The sequence below is a fragment of the Colobus angolensis genome, unplaced genomic scaffold (assembly GCF_000951035.1).
Source record: "Colobus angolensis palliatus isolate OR3802 unplaced genomic scaffold, Cang.pa_1.0 Scaffold73, whole genome shotgun sequence".
NCBI classification, from domain to species: Eukaryota; Metazoa; Chordata; class Mammalia; order Primates; family Cercopithecidae; genus Colobus; species Colobus angolensis.
This window is the reverse complement of record NW_012121043.1, coordinates 4,753,301-4,767,408: the sequence shown is the minus strand read 5'-3', so window position 1 is coordinate 4,767,408 and position 14,108 is coordinate 4,753,301. Positions and strand designations below refer to the sequence as shown.

The 14,108-nt window shown below is 39.4% G+C and overlaps 1 pseudogene; it reads right to left on the bottom strand.

Moving 5' to 3' along the window:
- Positions 1-8,398: 8,398 nt before the first annotated feature.
- Positions 8,399-13,362, bottom strand: LOC105501642 (annotated as a pseudogene).
- Positions 13,363-14,108: the final 746 nt, after the last annotated feature.

Genomic DNA, 14,108 nt, shown 5'->3' with positions numbered 1-14,108 from the left:
TACCTACTGGCCCTACCTGCTGAGGTGAAGCAGTGATGGCCAGAGCAAAGGAGGGATAAAAGGCAGAAAAGACGTTCCGCAGGCCCGCACTCATCCACATGTACACAGTTCCTCTCTGAGTTACCCTGGTACTTCTCCCTCCTGTTGGCTGCCCCTTGAACGAATCAGGCACAACTTCTGCTTTGAGGTCTTTACATCAGCTATTCCTCCTGTGTGAAATGCTGTTCCCCCAGACGTATCACTTACCTCATCTTTGCTCAGACCCTATCTTTTCAAAAGGGGCAGAAACTGATCGTGCTTATTAATATCACAACATAACCTTCCCCCTTTCCCCACACCTCACACTCTCAATCGCCACCAAACTCAATCCTCAAACCTTTCTCTATTTGTTTTCTTCTTTCTTGAACAATTATTACCTTTCAAGATACCGCATCACTTATTTATTATGTTTATCACTTATAACCTGTCCTCTCCCATCCACGGTCTACAAAATCAAAGCTCCTCTAGGATTTTTAAAAATATGTTTACTGAGGAACACATTTCAAGTACTATTTGGACCGATTTCAGTCCTTTTCTTCCATATTATGTTTTGATTTGGAAAAAAGGTGAAACTAAGCATAATTATCCAGATTCAAAAAATTGAAATCGAGGAACCAAAAGACTTACCTTTTTTTTTTTTTTTGTGGTTAATGATTAGAGGTCAATGCTTTCAGAGGAAGGTAATTAAAATGTTCTAGATTAGCAAATGCTAGTGCTTGAATGTAAAGCAATTTGCACTTTTATTAACATTCTAGGGGCATGAAGTACTGGTCTTTTGTAGTTTAAATAGTTTTTCCCTTATTATTATCCATCGATCAGTATGTTCTCTTGATGATTATTTAACGTTAAAAAAGCCTAATAACTACAGTCAGTTACTGATTGAACTCCTTGTTCTACTCTTTTTCCCCCTTCTCACTACTGCACTTGGCTAGTCTTAAAATAAATATATATATAAATGCCTGACAACTAACTGACAAGGGTTGTGATGGGGTTGTGTCAGAATAAATCCATCATGAATTGAAAATTTCATAAGTCAAAAATGCATTTAATACATCTACCCTACCACACATCATAGCTTAGCTTAGCCCGGCTTACCTTAAGTGTGTTCAGAACACTTACGTTAGCCTATTGTTGGAGAAAATCATATAACACAGAGCTTACTTTACGGTAAAGTGTAAATTATCTTATGCCATTTCTTAAATACTCTACTGAGAGTGAAAAACAGAATGGTTGTATGAATGCTTAAAGTAAGGTTTCTACTGATTGCACTTTTGTACCATTGTAGAGTCAGAAATCATCAGTCAGGGACCACCTGTAATTTAGAAATTCCTAATTTGTATTCAATTGATTAAAAAGCTAATGTAAATTAGCCACTTTTTGAGAAAACTTATTCCCTTGTTTTTGTTTTCTTGGATAAGCTTCATGTATTGGCTACATTGATAACTACATTATAAAAACAGAGGCAACAAAGTTATTGAGATGACAGTCAACATTTTTAAAAATTGTCAAATACAGTAATTAAGCATAAGAAGAAGAAAAAATCCAGAGATGTCAGAGCTGTTTCATGTTATTGTCCTAAGTCAGAGCAGTACATAAAATGTAGTCTGTAGGCTGGTGCCAGATCTGTTTATCACTAGGCCATGACAAGGTACAGAAATAAACTGATAATATGCACTGGAAAATCTTACAACACTTTTTTTAATTGCAGTGACATCCAACTACATTATCATTGCACGTATCTAGTTGAGCAGGGTATAGAAGAGTTTGGGTGCCGGAAAACTCATCTGGTGAGTTTCATATTGCACCACCAGTACAGTTACACTAGTCATGCCCATGAGGACACGTATGGACCAGTAGAACACACACGCTAGAAAATACAGGTCAATAAAATTGGCCCCTCATCCCACATAATTTGAAAACTCTGTTCCAGAGGTCTTATGATTCTCCAATCCTATGTTTGAATTTGTCATGGAAAAAAAGTTCTTAGTTAAAATTTGAAGTTAAGACTGACTTTCTATTCTTCATTGTCCTCTAACCTAGGTCACTGTCCCATTTCTTCTGAGTTCAGGTCTTTGGTACTACACCATGGGTAGTAGCTCTTCACGTGGCAATGACTATGAAAAAATACTTATCCCTAAGAAACTCCCTAAATATGTTATTATAACTGTTTACTATTAACGTCTACCAGGATTTCACAAAGAAAAGGGAACGTTTTCTTTAACATCATGTCCTACCATATATCTCCAACGTTAGCAATGATTTGCAGCCTCTGGGCCACTGGCTGTTGTAGTATCCCCAAATTTATGTTCAGGTACTGGAAGCTTTAATGAGTAAAGTGGAAAATGGGTGAGGTGAGATCCCCTGATAATTCAAGCTACTTGTATGCCTCAGCTGTCAAGGAGGCTGCATGATTTAAAGATCATTGTTCTTTTTTAAATACGTTAAAAAAAAGAAACAAATAAAACAACCGAAGTTCATTAATCTTGCAGACAACATCTCAGGGTTAAGCTATAAAGTTAAACAATTATCAGTAACCAACCTTTGTCAAAATTACCATGTGCATTCAAGCAGTTGTACATGGAAGAAAAGGACAAAGAGAAAAAGAAAATAGGACAAACAAACATTTTATGATTTTTACAATATAAGCTCAGTTACATGGTGACAAATTCAAGTTCTTCATGGAGCCGACAGGTGTCAGAAACATATCCAAAATTTAGAAATAGGCAAAAGAGATTATTGGAAGTTTGTTCTGAGCAGTTTTGAATTTGACACTCTGTTAACTGCTTAACTTTTTATGTTTGTAATTGTTGTAGGTACATAGGAGGTGTACATATTTATGGAGTATATGGGATATTTTGAAACAGGCATACAATGTATTTTAATCACATCAGGGTAAATGAAGTATTCCTCACCTCATGCATTTATGCTCTATGTTACAAACAATTCAATTATACTATTTTAGGCATTTGAACATGTACAATTAATTTATTATTTAAGATAGTCACCTTGTTGTGTTATCAAATAACAGATCTTATTTATTCCAATGATATCTTTGTGTACATTAACCACCCCCACTTCTCCTCCCCACCTGCCCATTACCCTTGCCAGCTTCTGGTAACCATTATTCTACTCTTTATCTCGATGAGTTCAATTTTTTAATTGTTAGCTCCCACAAATAAGTGGGAACACGTAAAGTTTGTCTTTCTGTGCCTGGCTTGCATATGTCACTTAGCACAATGACCTCCTGTTCCATACATGTTGCTGCAAATGACAGGATCTCACTCTTTTTGATGACTGATTGACACTCCATTGTGTATATGTACCACATTTATTAATACAAAAAAAGATTCATCTGTTCATGGACACTTGGTTCCAAATACAAAATCCAAATAAATTTGTACACGTACCACATTTATTAATACAAGGAAAGATTCGTCTGTTCGTGGACACTTGGGTTGCTTGCAAATGCAAGTATTGTGAACAGTGCTTCAAGAAACATGAGAGTGCACATCTCTCCCATATACTGATTTCCTTTCTTTTGGGTACAGACCCAGCAATAGGATTGCTGGACTATTTGGTAGCTCTATTTTTAGTTTTGAGTAACCTCCCTACCATTCTCCATAGTGCTTGTACTAATTTATATTTTCACCAACAGTATATAAGGGTTCCCTTTTCTCCACATCCTCACCATCATTTATTATTGCCTTTCTTTTGAATAAAAGTCATTTTAACTGGGGTGAGATGATCTCTCATTGTAGTTTTGATTTACATTTCTCTAAGGATCAGTGATATCATGCACCTTTTCATATACTTGTTTGCTGTTTATATGTCTTCTTTTGAGAAATGTCTGATCAGGTCTTTTGCCCATTTTTAAATTGGATTATTAGATTTTTTCCAATAGAGTTGTTTGAGCTCCTTATGTATTCTGGTTATTAATCCCTCATCAGATGAATAGTTTGCAAATATTTTCTCCCATTCCATGGATTGCTTTAATGCTCCCATTCCTTATTGATTGATTCTCTTGCTGCACAGAAAGTTTTTAACTTGGTGTTATCCTATTTGTCCATTTTTGCTTTGGTTGCCTGTGCTTGTGAGATTTTACTCAGTATGTCTTTGCCCAGTCCAACGACCTGAAGTGTTTCCAGAATGTTTTCTTGTGGTAGTTTCATAGTTTGAGGTCTTAGATTTCAGTCTTTAACACATTTTGATTAGATTTTTGTATATGACAAGAGACAGTGGTCTAGTTTCATTCTTCTGCTTATGGATATCCAGTTTTCCTAGGACCATTCTATTTAAGAAACCACCCTTTCCCTATTGCATGTCCTTGGTTCCTTTGTTAAAAATGAGTTCACTGTAGATGCATGGAGTTGTCTCTGGGCCCTCTATTCCATTTCTTTTCTCTGTGTGTCTGTTTTTAATGCCAGTATCATATTGTTTTTGTTACTATAGCTCTATAGTATAACTTGAAGTCAGGTAATGTGATTCCCCCAGTGTTATTCCTTTCGCTCTGGATAGCTTTGGCTATTCTGAGTCTTTCGTGGTTCCATATAAACTTTAGGATGATTTTTTTGTATTTCTGTGAAAAATGCCATTGGTATTTTGATAAGAAATGCATTGACTCTGTAGATTGCTTTGGGTAGTATGGGCATTTTATGGATTCTTCCAATCCATAAATATGGAATCTATTAATACAAAATATTTTTTAACTTACAGTTGCCTTCTTCAATTTCTTGCATCAATATTTTATAGTGTCCATTAGAGAGATCTTTCACTTCTTTGGTTAAGTTTATTCATAGGTATTTTATCTTATTTATTGCTATTGTAAGTGGGATCATGTTTTCGTTTCTTTTTCAGATTATTCACTGTTGGCATATAAAAGTGCCACTGATTTGTGTAGGTTGATTTTGTATCTTGCAACTTTATAGAATTTGTTTATTAATACTAATAGTTTTTTGATGGAGTCTTTGGGTTTTTTCAAATAAAAGATTATATCATATGCAAATTAGGATAATTTGATTTCTTCCTTTCCAATTTGGATGCCTTTATGTTTTTCTTTTGTCTGATTGCTCCAGCTATGACTTCCAGTACTGTGTTGAATAACAACGATAAAAGTGTTCATCTTCGTTTCCTTTAGAGGAAAGGCTTTCAGTTTTTGCCCATTTGGTATGACAGTAGCTGTGGGTCTGTCATACGTGGCTTATCACGTTGAAGCACATTTCTTCTATACCTACTTTTTTAAGGGTTTTTATCATGAAGGGATGTTGAATTTTTTCAAATGTTTTTCCACATCAATGAAAGTGATCACATAGTTTCGGTCCTTTGTTGATATGATGTACCACATTGATTAATTTGTGTATGTTGAATCGTCCTTTCATCCTTCAGAAAAAATCCCACTTGGTCATGATGAATGATCTTTTTAATTTGTTGTTGAATTTAGTTTGCTAGTATTTTGTGGAGGATTTTTGCATCAATGTTAATCAAGGATAAAAGCCTGTAGGTTTTTTTTTTTTTTTTTTTCCAAGTGTGTCTTTGTCTGGTTTTGATGTCATGGTAATACTTGCCTCATAGAATGAGTTAAGAAGTATTCCCTCTTCCTGTATTTTTTCAGAATATTCCGAGTAGGATTGGGAATAGTTCTTCTTTAAATGTTTAGTAAAACTCAGCAGTAAAGTCATAGGGTCCTGGGCTTTTCTTTGCTGGGAGAATTTTTATTATGGCTTTGATCTCATTACTTGTTATTTTTCTGTTCAGGTTTTGGATTTTTTCATGGTTCCATCTTTGTAGGTCAGGAGTTTATTCATTTCTAGGAATTTATTCATTTCTCCCATGTTTCCAATTTTTGACATATAGTTGTTCTTAGTAGCCTCTTATGATCGTTTGAACTTTTGCAGTATCTATTGTCATGTCTCCATTTTAATCTCTAAATTTATTTATTATAGTCTTATCTCTTTTTCTTAGTTGGCTAAAGGTTTGTCCATCTTGCTAGGCTCTTAAGAAAAACTTTTTCTTTTTTTGGTCTTTTGTATTGCTTTCTTCATTTCAATATCATTTATTTGTGCTCTGCTCTTTATTGTTACTTTTCTTCTACTAATTTTGAGTTTGGTTTATTCTTGCCTTTCTAGTTCTTTAAGATGCATCATTAATTTATTTATTTGATGTTTTTCTTCTTTTTTGGTGAAGGTGCTTACAGCTCCATACTCCCCTCTTAGTATGGCTTTTGCTGCATCCCATAGGTTTTGGTATGTCATGTTTCTCTTATCATTTGTCTCAAGAAATTTTACAGTTTCCTTATAACTTCTTCTTTGACCCACTGGTCATTCTGAAGCATGTAGTTTAATTTCCATATGTTTGTATACTTAACAAAATTTCTCCTGTTATTGATTCCTGCTTTTATTCCACTGTGACCAGAGAAGATACTTAATATTATTTATTTTTTTTGGAATGTTTTAAGTCTTGTTTTGTTGTCTAACATATGGTCTTTCTTTGAGAATGAGCCATGTGCTGAGGAGAAAAATACTGTGTATTCTGCAGCCATTGGGTGAATTATATCTATTAGGTTCATTTGGTCTATAGTGTAGAGTAAGTCCAATGTTTCTTTGTTGATTTTCTGTCAGAAGCTCTGTCAAATGCTGAAAGTGGGGTGTGGAAGTCTCATTATTATTTTATTGGGGTCTCTCTCTTTAGCTCTTTAGTATTTCCTTTATATATCTGTATGCTCCAGTGTTGGGTGTATACATATTTAAAATTGTTATTTCCTCTTTCTGAATTAAATCTTGTATCATTATATAATAATCTTTCTTGGCTTTCTTTATACTTTTGTCTTGAAATTTATTTTTGTCTGATATAAGTATAGCTACTCCTGCTCTTTTTTGGTTTCCCATTGCATGGAATATCTTTTACCATCCCTTTATTTTCAGTCTATGCATGTCTTTATAGGTGAAGTGTTTTTCTTGTAGGCAACAGATCACTGGGTCTGTTTTCTTCCCCCATTCAGCCATTCTATGTCTTTCAATTGAAGAGTTTAGTCCACTTACATTTAATGTCATTGTTGGTAGGTAAGGACTCATCCCTTACTCCTGCCATTTTGTTATTTGTTTTTTGGTTGTTTTGTGGTCTTCTTTTCTTTCTTTCCTTCCTTCCTGTCTTCCTTTTAGAGAACATAATATTTTTCTGATGATATGTTTTAATTTTTTGCTTTTTGGTTTTTCTGTATCCATTGTATGTTTTTAGATTTGAGGTCACCATAAGTATTGCAGATAATATAGCCCATTATTTCAAACAGATGACAACTCAATACTGATTGCATAAACAAACAACTAACAAGCAAAAAGAAAACTAATAGAAAATCTACACTTTAACATAGTCTCCCTGCATTTTAACTTTTTGCTGTTTCTATTTATGTCTTTTTGTACTGTCTATGCCTTGAGAAGTTGTTGTAGTTATTAGTTTTGATTACTTCATCTTTTTGTCTTTCTATGTAAGATATGAGTAGTTTACATAATTAATTACAGGTTAGAATAGTCTCTGTTTTTCTGTGTGCTTGCTATTACCAGTAAATTTTTAATCTTCAGATGATTTCTTATTGCTCATTAACATCCTTTTCTTTCATATTGAAGAAATCCATTTAGCATTTCTTGTAGGACTGGTATTGATGAAATTCCTCAGCTTTTGTTTGTGTGGGAAAGTATTTATCCTTCATGTTTGAAGAGTATTTACACTGGATATACTATTCTCAGATAAAAGTTCTTTTTCCTCCAACACTTTAAATATGTGATGCCACTCTCTCCTTTCCTGTAAAATTTTTGCCAAAAAGTCTGTGCCAGGAATATTGGAACTTGGTTTTATGTTGTTTCTTTTCTCCTGCTGCTTTTAGGAATTTTTCTTTAACCTTAACCTTTGGATGTTTGATTATTAAATGCCATGAGATAGTCTTCTTTGAGTTAAATCTGCTTGGGGTTCTATAAGCTTCTTGAACTTGAATATTGATATCTTTCTCTAGGTTTAGGAAGTTCTGTTATTATCTCTTTGAATAAACTTTCCAGCCTTATCTGTTTCTCTTTATCTCCTTTTTAAGGCCAACAACTCTTAGACTTGCTCTTTTGTGTGTGTGTGTGTGTGTGTGTGTGTGTGTGTGTGTGTGCGCGCAGAGCTAGCTGAGGTTTAATTTTGGGGAAAAAATTGTCTTGTAGCTGAAGTCATGGGCAAAGGGGGTACCACAGGCAGTAAACTGCCCCTGAAGGTGGGCTGAAGGCTAGGGCTGAACCTCAGGTGGGTCTTGCATTCCCCTGCACAGCTGCCTCCCCCATGGGCTCTGGGACAGCCACAGGATGGGTAGCCTGGGAGGGGCTGCCATGGCTGTTCACTTTGGCAGGACATCAGAGTACTTGGACACCAACTTCCCATTGTGGGTCTTGATCCTCTCCATAACCATGGCCCTGATGGAGCAGGTGTAACTGAAGGAGGTGGAGCCCATGCCGGAGCCAAAGCTGAAACCCAGGCCATAGTTGAGGCTGGGCTTGTGAGGTCCCCATAAGCTGAGCTCAGCCCACCAGCATAGCCACTGGTGGTCTTCATATGGATACTCATGTTCTGCGTGTTCTACATCCCTGACTCCAGCCAGCTCTCCACGCCCTCCAGTAGCTTCCTGTAGGTGGCAATCTCAATGTCCAGAGCCAGCTTGATTTCATCAGCTCCTGGCACTCATACAGCTGCTGCACCGTGTCCTGCTCGGCCCACTGCAGGAGGGCCCCAGCTCATACAGCTTGGTGTTGGCATTCTTAACCATCAGCTCCCCATGCTGCTCAGCATCTGTGGTGGCCTCCGGGGAAGCCCTCTGGCCTTTGAAGCCCTCTGTGTCAGGCTGGAGTCAGCTGATGTTCCAGTTCATCTCAGGGATCTCCATCTTTGTATGATGCAAGTCATCCCCATGCTTCCCAGCGAGCGTCTGCAGCTCCTCATACTTAATCTGGTACATGCTCTCAGCCTTCGCCTGGCTGCGGTTGGTGATCTCTTCATACTGGGCCTTGACCTGGGTGATGATGCTGTCCATGTCCAGGGAGCAGCTGTTGTCCATGAGCAGAACCACAGATGTGTCCAAGATCTGGGACAGCTCCTGGATCTCCTCTTCATACAGCTGCCTGTATGATCTCATTAGTCAGCCCTTCCAGGCAAGACTTCAGCTCTTGTTCACATAAGCATCACCTACATCCTTCTTGATGAGGACAAATTCATTCTCCATCTCTGTACGCTTATTGATCTTATCCTTATATTTGTTCTTAAAGCTCTCCACTAGCCCCTGCATGCTACCAAGCTCCGCCTCCAGCTTCAGCTTCTCCTGGCCCGGTCTCCAGCTGCCACTGAAGGTTGTGATGTAGCTCTTGAACATGCTATCCATGTTAGTCAGTCATATTCTTCTGCTGCAGAAGGCTCCACTTGGTCTCCAGCACCTTGTTCTGCTGCTCCAGGAACCATACCTTGTCAATGAAGGAGGCAAACTTGTTGAGGGTCTTGATCTGCTCCTTCTCCTGGGTGCACATGGCCTGGATGTTGGGTTAAGGGTGCTCAGCAGGCTCTGGTTGACTGTGACAGCTGCGATGCCTCCCATTGTGCTGGCCCCACCACAGCCTCCACCCAGGCCACCCCAGCAGCTGCTGCTGCCCACTCGAGAGAAGCTCGCGAAGCTGATGTGGACATCGGGCCCACTTGTGTAGGAGTGGCTGCTGAAGGCCCAGGGGCCAGAGGTGAACACCTTGTGGGACTTCTGGGTTACCCTGGTGGACACGGTGGAGGCAGGAGTGGAGGCAGGTGGCCTGAATGCAGTGGAGATACAAGGAAGAATGGGGAAGCTGCTTCTCACGGCTGTTTTCTCGATCTTGTAGTAATGCTTCATTGTTTGTTATTCTTTTTTCTTTTATCTCCTCTGACTGTATTTTCAAATAGCCTATCTTCAAGCTCATTAATTCTTTCTTCTGCTCTATCAATCCTGCTATTAAGAGACTCTGATGAATTAAGTAATCAGTTGCATTTATAAACTCCAGAATTTCTGGTTGATTGATTCTTTTTATTATTTCAATTTCTTTGTTAAATTTATCTGAGAGGATTCTGAATTCCTTCTCTGTGTTATCGTGAACGTACTTGAGTTTCTTCAAAACAGCTATTTTGAATTCCCTGTGTAAAAGGTCACCCGGTCTCTCTAGGATTGGTCCTTGGTGCCTTATTTAGTTTGATGAGGTCATGTTTTCTTGAATGGTCTTGTTGCTTGTAGATGTTCATCAATGTCTGAGCATTGACAAGTTAGGTATTTACTGTAATCTTTGCAGCCTCGGCTTGTTTGTGCCCATCCATCTTGGGAAGGCTTTCCAGATATCTGAAAGGACTTGGTGTTGAATCTAAGTTTTTGCTCACTGCAGTCATATCTGCATTAGAGGTACCTCAAGCCCAGTAATATTATGGTTCTTTCAGACTCACAGATGTATCACATTGGTGGTCTTGGGTAAGGTCTGAAGAATTGTCTGGATTACCAGGCAGACTCTTGTTATCTTCCCTTACTTTCTTCCTAATAAATGGAGCCCCTCTCTCTCTCTCTCTGTCTTTCTCTCTCTCTCTGTCTCTGTCTGTCTCTCTGTCTCTCTCCCTCTCTCTCTCCCCCTCCTTCTCTCTCTCTCTCTGCCTCTATGCTGAGCTGCTTCGTGGTGGGTCAGATGTGACATAAAAACCTCTGTGACCACCATTACTGAGACGGTGCAGCATCAAACCTGAAGCCAGCACATTAACGGGTCTTCCCCCAAACCCACTGTAACTACTCTTTGGTTACTGCTTATATTTTTTCAATACCTTAAGGCTCTGCAGTCAGCAGATGGGAAGGATATCCAGACTTTTGTCCTTTACTTTGGGGAAGCAAGGTCCCCCAGGCCCAAGGATGGTCCAGAGATGTTGTCCAGGAGCCAGGGCCCGGAGTCAGAAACCTTACAGATCTACCTGCAACAGCTAAGCTGGCACTGAAACCATCAGACAAAGTTCTTCCCACTATTGCTTCCCCTTTCCCCAGGGAAAGGAGTCTCTCCTCATATACACCACCACCACAGGCCCACAGGGACTTTTGCCAGAGTACCATGATGTTCACTTAAAGCTCAGGGGCTCTTTAGTTAGCTTTTGGTGAATGCTTTCAGGCCTGGGACTCTCCCTTCAGGACAGTAGGCTTCCCTCTGGCCCAGGGTGGGTCTAGAGGTGCCATGCAAAAGCCAAGGTCTGAAATCAGGGACTCTAGTAGTCTGCTTGGTACTCTTTCTCACTGTGGCTGAGCTGGTACCTAAGCTCAAGAGAAAGTCTCCTTTGCTCTTCTCTCTGCTTTTCTTAAGCAGAAGGTTCTTTTCTCATAGCTACCACAGCGGTGAATGTGCTGGGTCACACCTGAAGCCAGCACATCTCAGAATCTCACCCAAGGCCTGTAGTATGTACTATCTGGTTATACCACTGCTGAAACTTCAGAGCCAATGACCCTTTGAAAAGCAGGTGATGAATGTTGCCAGGACCATATCCTTCCCTTCAAGGCAGCAAGTTCCCCTCTGGCCCAGTGTGGATCTGGAAATGTCATTTGGGATCTAGGGCCTGGAATGGAGACTCTGTGACTCTGACTAATGTCTTATCCTACTGTGGCTGGGCTGGTATCTAAGTTGCAAGACAAAGGCTTTACTCTTCCCTCGCCTCCTCGCCTCAGGCGGAAGGAAGGGATCTCTTCTGGAGCAGTGAGCTGCACTGCCTGGGGCCGGGGAGGGGTACCACAAACACTCCCTTAGCCGCCCTGGCTGGTGTCTCAACAGGTTGCGTGCCCCCCAAGTCCACTAGTTCCAAGTCCAGTTCAGCACTAGGACTTTGCTCGTAATTGTAGTCCTGGTGGCCTAGACTGCCTTTTGAGTTTATTTGATACACCACAGTACTTTAGGCCACAGTTGAGAGGCTTGCTGAAATTCAAGTTTTGACCACTGAAATGTGCAGTTCCCCTCTGGCTAGGGCGGGTCTAAATGTTCACTCCATGGGTGCTAGCTGCGTTTTGCCCAGTGTTGGGAGCACTGAGTCCTAGTATAAAGTCCCACAATCACTGTACTCTCCCTCCCCCAAGCACACAGATTTCTTCTCCACACCACATGGCCAGCAGCTGCCATGGAGTGGGGAGGGGTGGTGTCAGCAATTTAAGACTGTCTTTCCTACCCTCTTCAGTGCTCTTTTGGCAACATGAAGTTGAAACCTGGTATTGTGATCACTCACCTGATTTTTGGGTCTTATGAAGGTGCTTTTTTATGTAGATGGTTGTTAAATTTGGTGTTCCTGCAGGGGGGATAATTGGTGGAGGTTTCTTTTCAGCCATCTTGCTCTACTTCTAACTGCCTATTTTATCACTACTTAAGGATAGAGATCAACTTGTAATGGTTTTCCAGTACAAATGCAAACACTTTCTTTTAGGAGAACCAACAAAATCCCAAAGATTTATTGCCCTGTAAGACATTAACCAGATTGGCCAGGCGCGGTGGCTCAAGCCTGTAATCCCAGCACTTTGGGAGGCCGAGACGGGCGGATCACAAAGTCAGGAGATTGAGACCATCCTGGCTAACCTGGTGAAACCCCGTCTCTACTAAAAAATACACAAAACTAGCCGGGCGAGGTGGTGGGCGCCTGTAGTCCCAGCTACTCGGGAGGCTGAGGCAGGAGAATGGCGTGAACCCGGGAGGCGGAGCTTGCAGTGAGCTGAGATCCGGCCACTGCACTCCAGCCTGGGCGACAGAGCGCGCCTCCGTCTCAAAAAAAAAAAAAAAAGACATTAACCAGATTAACCAGTTTTAGATCAGCACCTTACCCCCTTGAATACATATTTATTTTATATTTATATGAGTCCTGATTTCACCTTTTTGAGTATTATACTTTAATATAATACTGTTAATATAAATGTGCTTTTTTATGTAGGTAATTTAAATTAGGCTTCTTTAATTTAGAATTTAAAATCACAACACATAGAAAGTTACTCATTTCTCCCAATTTTAAATTTGTCCACATGAGCAGGGATCTTATTTGCAAGTTGCCAAATGAACTAAAATATATGCTAAATAATACGTTTTTACAGAATAAAGGAACACAAAAACTGAACTTTTCACATGTGAAGAAAATTTTCTATTCATAGATATAATTTTACTTTTAATTTTGTTAAGTGCATATATGTGAAAGCATTGGCAAAAAGAGCATTTGGAGAAATGTTTCTATATCATATTACTAATACTGGTCAATGATGTGAGGTGTTATTGAAGCATTTTTAACTGATAAGGCAGTCCTCATCTTTATTCTGTCTTAAGATCACAACAAAACATCTCAGGGGTGTTAAACTGGAGAAAAATCTATATGTTAGAATTGATGAAATATGGCATAACACTTGTCAGAGAAAGATAAGCATCATGGAAAAGCTTTTCGAGTGCCAAAATGAGAAAGATTATTTTTGTCAGGGTGATCAGGAAGAAATTTCTGAGGATAGTGGTAGCTATGGCGGGCTTTGATAAATTTGGATTTGGCAGTCTGAGCTCATCTATCAACATGACATATGATTAGAGAAAATAGCAAGAACAAAGCATGCCTAGGAAATAGCCAGTACACAGGGAAGACCCTCGAGGATGTGCAGGGATTGTTAGGGACTGAAATGTGTTTCCCCAAAATTCATATGGACATTGTATTTAGAGATAGGACCTTTAAGAAAATAATCAAGGTCAAATAAGGTCATAAGAGCAGGGTCCTAATCTAATAGGACTGCTGTCCTTACAAGGAGAGGAAGAGACAGAGGAGCTCTTTCTCCAGGAACATAGAGAGGAAAAAGGCCATGTGAGAAAACCATGAGAAGGTAACTATCTGCAAGCCAGATGAGAGGTCTCAGTAGAAACCTATTCCAGTGGCACCTCAATCTTAAATGTCTAGCTTCCAAAAGTACAAAAAAATAAATGTCTCTTGTTTAACCCAACCACTCTGTGGTATTTTGTTATGTCAACCTGAGCTGACTAAGACAGAAATGTAGGCGGATGTAATAACAATAACAA